Below are 7,051 nucleotides of genomic sequence, written 5' to 3'. Positions count from 1 at the left end.
AGTGGTGGCAAAATGTATATGCACTTTAACAGCTGATCTCTATTACGCTTTGAAAATTAAATGTATTTTAATAAATATGGCTTTTATAATTATTCCAAGTGTGTATACATTTTTGGGAGCACCCTATATTTACAACTTAATATTACCCGGTCATAAAAAAGAACGAATCTAAGCTTTTGTGACAATAAGGATGGATCCAGAGGGAAGGTAATACATTAAGTGAAATACATCAGTCAGAGAAAGACATGTACCATGATTTCATTTGTGCATGGAATCTAATGGACGATATGAAAGAACAAACAAAACGGAAACAGACTCAAAGATATAGAACACAGACTGATGGTTGCCAGAAAGTAGGGGGGTTGCAGAATAGGCAAAAATGTTAAAGGAATTGAGAAGTACAGATTGGTAGTTACAAAATAGTCTATATAAAATACAGCATAGGAAATATAGTCAATAATATTTACTAACTACGTATGATGCTAGGTGGGTACTGAAGAATCAGAAGAAACACTTCGTAAAGTATATTATTGTCTAACTTATGGTACACACCTGAAATTAATACAAAATAATATTGAAATAAACTGTAATTTAAAAAATAACTTTAAAAATCAAGACAAAAGGAAAATATTACTCTGTATTTCTATCTATCAGGCAAATTGTCACATGGAGCCCAGCCGGAGAAAGTCAGAGACACTGTACTTATTAATATTGTGAAAGGGATACTAGTCAATATTTTCCATTGTTAGTGAAACCAGAATGCTTAGCCTGAGATTTTGTTCTATTTCATTCAACTTCAATTTTTTTTAATATTTTTTATTGATTTTTTACAGAGAGGAAGGGAGAGGGATAGAGAGTTAGAAACATCGATGAGAAAGAAACATCGATCGGCTGCCTCCTGCATACCCCCACTGGGGATGTGGCCGCAACCAAGCTACATGCCCTTGACCGGAACCGAACCCAGGACCCTTGAGTCCCCAGGCCGACGCTCTATCCACCGAGCCAGGCCGATCAGGGCTCAACTTCAATTTTTTAATGGCAAAGAAATAATTATTCTTCAAAAAGCATCCACTCTTAAATACTAGATTAAATAGTTTCCCTATCTGTTAATCCCCACAATAACTCATTTATTTAGAAAAAAAGTACTCATTTTATTTCAATGTCACATACAAAATATTTTATAAGTTTCTTTTCATTATTCTCTGAATTTAGTTTCACAAAAAATATTTCCTCTCATTTTTTTTCTTTTCTTAAAATCCTTTATTAACTCTCTGTGGTGTATACAAGATAAGGTCAAACACTTAAGCATAAATTACCAGGCCTTCCATCACCTGCTTTCTTCCCAAATGTCACCTCTGCCACTCGCCTATTTGCAATTCATGCTCTAACAGTGATGAACTAGATAAGTGTTCTCTACCGATTCATGATTCTGTTCATCGTCTCATCTTTTCCTATTTATCTTTAATGAAACTTCATAATGTTGCTCAGTTTTGGTGTCATCTTCTGAGAATCTTGAACCTCAAAATTTGGATGGATTTATCTTTTATTCTATAGACACAGAGCATTTGTTGCTTTATGCTAAGATATTCTTAAGTTATTGACTAGGAACAATGTTTAACAACCTGCCTCAACCAATTTTTAATTGAGCACAAGGATCGTCCTTTTTATCCATTCATTTGCAATGACCATCACATTTAATATATGATTATATTTTTTTCAATTGGCCAATTTGCTATGCATCTCAATGTTGGAGTTGATCATCCAGAACAGCTATTAATTCATTAGATTAATTAGCACTATAATTCTTAAATTATCATTATTATTATTATTTTTTAATTGCTTAAAATATTACAAAGGGTATTACATATGTGTCCATTTTATCCCCCCGCCCTAGACAGTCCCCTAGCCTCCCCTACCCCCCAGTGTCTTATAGTGTTTTATAGGAAGAGGAAACTGAGGCTCTAAACCAGCCGTGGGCAAACTACGGCCCGCGGGCCAGATCCGGCCCGTTTGAAATGAATAAAACTAAAAAAAAAAAGTACCGTACTCTTTTATGTAATGATGTTTACTTTGAATTTATATTAGTTCACACAAACACTCCATCCATGCTTTTGTTCTGGCCCTCCGGTCCAGTCTAGGGTGTTAATTGTGTTGCACAGTAAAAACAATTGTTCAACCTCAAAGCCCACGTGCTTAAAATTGTCACTTCCCGCCCACCCATCTTCCAAGTAAAAGCATAGCTTTTCTGTTGCTGAGAATTTTCCCTGCTTGTTGAATGTAAATTATAGCTACTTGAATACAGAGAGAAGAGAGTTAACAGGGATCAACAAAGATCCTGTGAAGGACACAAAACCTGAAGCAGAGTTTACTACAGGACAGGCCCCATGGAGACAGGGGGGCAGGAGGAGGAAGGCGATCCCACAAAGTTCACTGCACTGGTGTGGACATGGAAGGTTCCTGTTTGTTGTTAGGGAATTAATTTTACTATCAGGAGAGAGGAAGAGAAGGAAACTATTAACATAAACACCATAATGTTTATTTTCAGAGAAAAGATATCAGCACTAATAAGAAGCTGGTTAAGAGTACTTTGTGTGTTTTTTTCTCTTTTACTTTCAATAGATATGACTTTTTAGAACACTTTTAGAATTACAGAATAGTTGAAAATATACACTGAAGACATTTTCCACATAAATCACACCCAATTTACTCATTGTTAACATTTGACATTGGTATGATGCATGTGTTGTAATCAATGGACCAATATTGATAAATTAATAGAAGTAAGTTTTATAGTGTATGTAGATTATTCCATTTTTCTTAGTTTTCACCTGTGCCAGGATCCCATCCAGGAGACCACTTGACATTTAGTTGGCATTTCTCTTCAGGTCCCTCTTGGCTGTGGCAGGTTCTCAGACCTTCCTTATTTTTAATGACCTTGACAGTTTTTCAGAGTACAGGTGAGGAATTGTGTAGGATGCATTGCTATTAGAAATGTATCAAAATCTGGAATCTCCTAAACAACTTTCCAGTAAAGATGTTCCCATTTTATCAAGCTCATTTAGAAGAAATGTGCTATACATTATGAACATAGTAGATGATGTAATCCCAGGGCCAGGCAAAGCAAGACGTTCTGGCAGGGAAATAGGCAATGGAGTTTTCAAAATCCTCCACACAGCCTACCGATTAGGCCAAACTGAGAGCACTGCTTACCTCAGCCATGCATAACACCTTCCCTGCCTTCAAAGCTTTAGCAGTGAAGGTGGGAGGGGGTGGCTGTCGGGGAGGGTCTTGGCTCTGATTGGGTAAAGACCATGTTTCAATCACCCAGCACAGGTGGAAGTCTCAAGGGAATGATTTTGGGATGAGGGAGACAGAATCATAGGACACAGGAAGAGCTGGTGGTCTTTTGTAAAGTTCCTGTAATGAACAACTAAGCCCTTTACCTGGACAGGAGCCATAAAGTCTTGCTAATGAGGCCTGGGGAATATCACTGTAAACAATGAGGTGTGGATAACATTTTCAGTGCTCAGGCTGAGTGTGGGGGTAAACTGTTTCAGTTCTCAAAGTATTTATACTTCTGGAAGTGAGTGAAAAGAAACTATTAGCACAGTACAGCATGCATCTTTCAATACCAGATTCACTGTTTAAAATGATGGAATAAAGGCACTAATGCTCTCTTTTCTTTTAAGTAACTATTTAACCAAAACAGGGGGGTGAGGAACAGAAATTGTGATGTCCAATGCATCTAAGTGATATCCATAGAAAATATTTAATATACACTATAAAACCATTGCTAATAAGCCAATAAATTTTAATGAAATAGGAAAATGTAGGCAACAACTAGCTTTTTTCAAGGAAGATCTCAAAACAGGTATACAAGAGCTCAAGGAAAGAATGAAAGAAAAAATAAAGATGTAGACTTAAGTGCATAAATTAAAAACATAAGAAATAATAAAAATATGGAAAATTTAAATAAAGTGTAAAACAATATTTTGTTATATTCTATTATAATTAACTAGAGGCTTGGTGCACAAAAATTTGTGCACTGGGGGGGGGGGGGGGGCTCAGCCCGGCTTGTGCTCTCTCGCAGTCTGGGACCCCTCAGGGGATGTCCACCTGCTAGACTAGGCCCATTCCCAGGGGGATTGGGCCTAAGCCCCCAGTCAGACATCCCTTTGGCAGCCCAGGAGCCCTTGGCAGATGTCCACGTGCCAGTGGGGAACAGGCTAAGCTGCAGTCGGACATCCTTAGTGCTGCTGAGGAGGTGGGAGAGGCTCCCGACACCACTGCTGTGCTGGCTGCCGGCAGCCTGGCTTATGGCTGAGCAGAGCTCCCCCTGTGGGAGCACACTGACCACCAGGGGGCATCTCCTGCATTGAGTGTCTGCCCCCTGGTGGTCAGTGTGTGTCATAGTGACCAGTCATTCCCAGTCATTCTGCTGTTAGGGTCAATTTGCATATTACCCTTTTATTATATAGGATAGAGGCCTGGTGCACCGGTGCGGGCCAGCTGGTTTGCTATGAAGGGTGTCCCACATTAGGGTGGGGGTCCTGGCCAGCTTGGGTGAGGGGCTGATGGCTGTTTGCAGGCTGGCCAAGCACCCCAGTGGGGACCCTCACCCCATGGGGGTTTGGCCAGCCTGGGTGAGGGGCTGATGGCCATTTTCAGGTTGGCCATGGCCACAGGCTTGAAGCAGGTATCTGGGATTTATTTATCTTCTATAATTGAAACTTTGTAGCCTTCAGCGGAGCTCAGGGCTGGCCAGGGCGGGCAAGAAGCTTGGCTTCCTCCATTGCCAGGGGCAACCTAAGCCTCCTGTTCACTCCAGATCTGTGGCCGCCACCATCTTTGTGACGGACTGACGGAGTGAGGAAGAGAGGGTGTGACAGTTAATTTGCATATTACTCTTTTATTAGATAGGATTAATATTGAAAATGTATAAAATGGAATATAATTTTATAGAAATAATAAATTAGGAAACTAATAAAAATATATGTGCAACAGTTAACATAGATAAAAAAGAAAGTTTTCACCATCCAACCCCACCTAAAACACTATGCTCATAAGATGATCCAAAGCCTGGTAAACTTTTTTGATTGTGTGAAAAAAGGAATTTTCTAAAATAAATTTTTTAATATATGAATGTCATCAGCTTATGCCTATATCTTCAGATCCATATTCCAAAGAAAAAAACTTCAGAGTCCAGCCCTCCCAGAGCAGCCCGGCAAACTGAGATGCCTGAAGCAAGGAGAGCCCAGAACCCGGCTTTCTGTGCACTCCTTCCGCAGAGCACCACCCAGGAAGCGGTTCCAGCGGGAAATGGCCCCAAGGTCCTGGGCTCTGAGCCAACAGAAGCCATTAAGGGCGTGTAAGTTGACAGTCCCAGCTTTGTATCTCCATCCCAAGCCTGCCATTGCTCAGGTGGGCAAACCTTCTCTCCCTGCTCCCTTTCCCTCTGAAAAGTTATGTAAGAATCGTTTGAAGTTATTGCTTATGAAATACAGAAATCTGCCAGTAAACATCTCCTTTCAAAGCAGTACGGGAAATCTTGGTGAACGGGCTTTCAGAGGCTTCAGAGTAACTCCACTTCCACCGTCTGGAAGAAAAGTCTTTCACTCAGAAGAAAAAGGGAAATGCTCTGAATCTGGGGCCACGGCTCACACCTCCCCCTGCCACTCGTGCCTGTAGTACTAGACAACTTCTCTTTTTTGCCAAGTACTTCATGGAATGAGAGTTCAGTCTGTGTGAGATGCTTGAGTTCTGAAGTGCTTTTAAGGAAATGCAGTACTGTTTCATGTCTTCCAAATACCAGGCTGATTCCAATCTTGAATGTTTTTGCAATGATGTGACCAGTTTAAGAGAAATTGTCAGTTAGCATAAATTCCGGAAAAGCAGAATATACAGGAAACCACTCTGAGAAGGAGGTGTCTCCTTAGGGAAGGGTCTCAACTCCATGTGCTTTGTTCTCACCCATCAGATCCTTCCACCGAGTCCCTGGGTGGAATGTGAGAGTGGCGCATGCTGTAAGGAGGTAGGATTCACAAAGGAGACACCAAATAACAATAATATGGGGACAGCAACTGGAAGGAAGTTGGAGACAGACCCAGGACGTTGAGATCAGGACAATGGAATGAGAGCCCCTCTCTAGAGCACACATTATGAAGTTAGGGTCTTAGTTGGACTCTTAGCTCTGTCACTTAGCAGTTCTGTGAGTTCAAATTAACCTTTCTAAGCGTGAATCCTCTTATGCAATTTGAAGATGATAAAAGTGAGGGCTTCAGAGAAACTTAAGAATATAAAATGTGGTTATGAAAAGTGGTGGGTGGTATGGGCCAGCAACCCACCACCAACACTGGAGCCTCCTGACCTCCTCAGGCTCAGCCTGGAGGATAGACCCCAGGTGAAAATGAGACCACAGAGAACTTGAGGTAGATTGCATACTAATGACCAACATTTAAATATGATATTGGGAGACCTGGGAGTGATTATTATAGAAATTGATGGAGAAACATACGGAAAGATACATAAATCAACAAAACAGAATATTCTGATATTTTGTCTGGGGAGATGGTGTTATACTACTTACCCCTCCATTGAGATTTGGCTGAAAGAAATAATTTATAATGTATGGAAAATAAGAGACCTTGTATGATTGCCTCTTGAAATGTACAAGGTATTGAAAAGAGAAACCTGTGTAAATTTTGACATTGACAAATGACCAAGGATTTTTCCACTCCTGAGATAAGTTGATTTGAAGATAACTCAACATTCTTAAGCTAAATGGCATTTTTATTTTTCTCCAATCCTTATAATAAATGTGATTACCAAAATGCAGAACTATTTTTTAGGAATTGACTTGCTCCATTGATTTTTTTCAGACAATCTCTGATTTTTAAATTAATTTTGGTGTTTCTGTTGTTGATTAAAAAGTAATATGAAATAAAATAAATATGTTAGACAACTAGCACAATGTGTTAGGAATGTTGGTAATTATGTTGTTTGGGGCTCCTTTTAGCAATGGGGTGGCACAGAAGGTGGGTAGGTCAGCTGG

The 7,051-nt window shown here is 40.0% G+C and overlaps 1 pseudogene; it reads left to right on the top strand.

Moving 5' to 3' along the window:
* The first annotated feature begins 6,327 nt into the window (after positions 1-6,327).
* On the top strand, positions 6,328-6,608 carry LOC118662096 (annotated as a pseudogene).
* Positions 6,609-7,051: the final 443 nt, after the last annotated feature.

Source organism: Myotis myotis, unplaced genomic scaffold (genome assembly GCF_014108235.1).
Source record: "Myotis myotis isolate mMyoMyo1 unplaced genomic scaffold, mMyoMyo1.p scaffold_m19_p_8, whole genome shotgun sequence".
Lineage (NCBI taxonomy): Eukaryota > Metazoa > Chordata > Mammalia > Chiroptera > Vespertilionidae > Myotis > Myotis myotis.
This window is presented reverse-complemented; position numbering and strand designations above follow the sequence as displayed.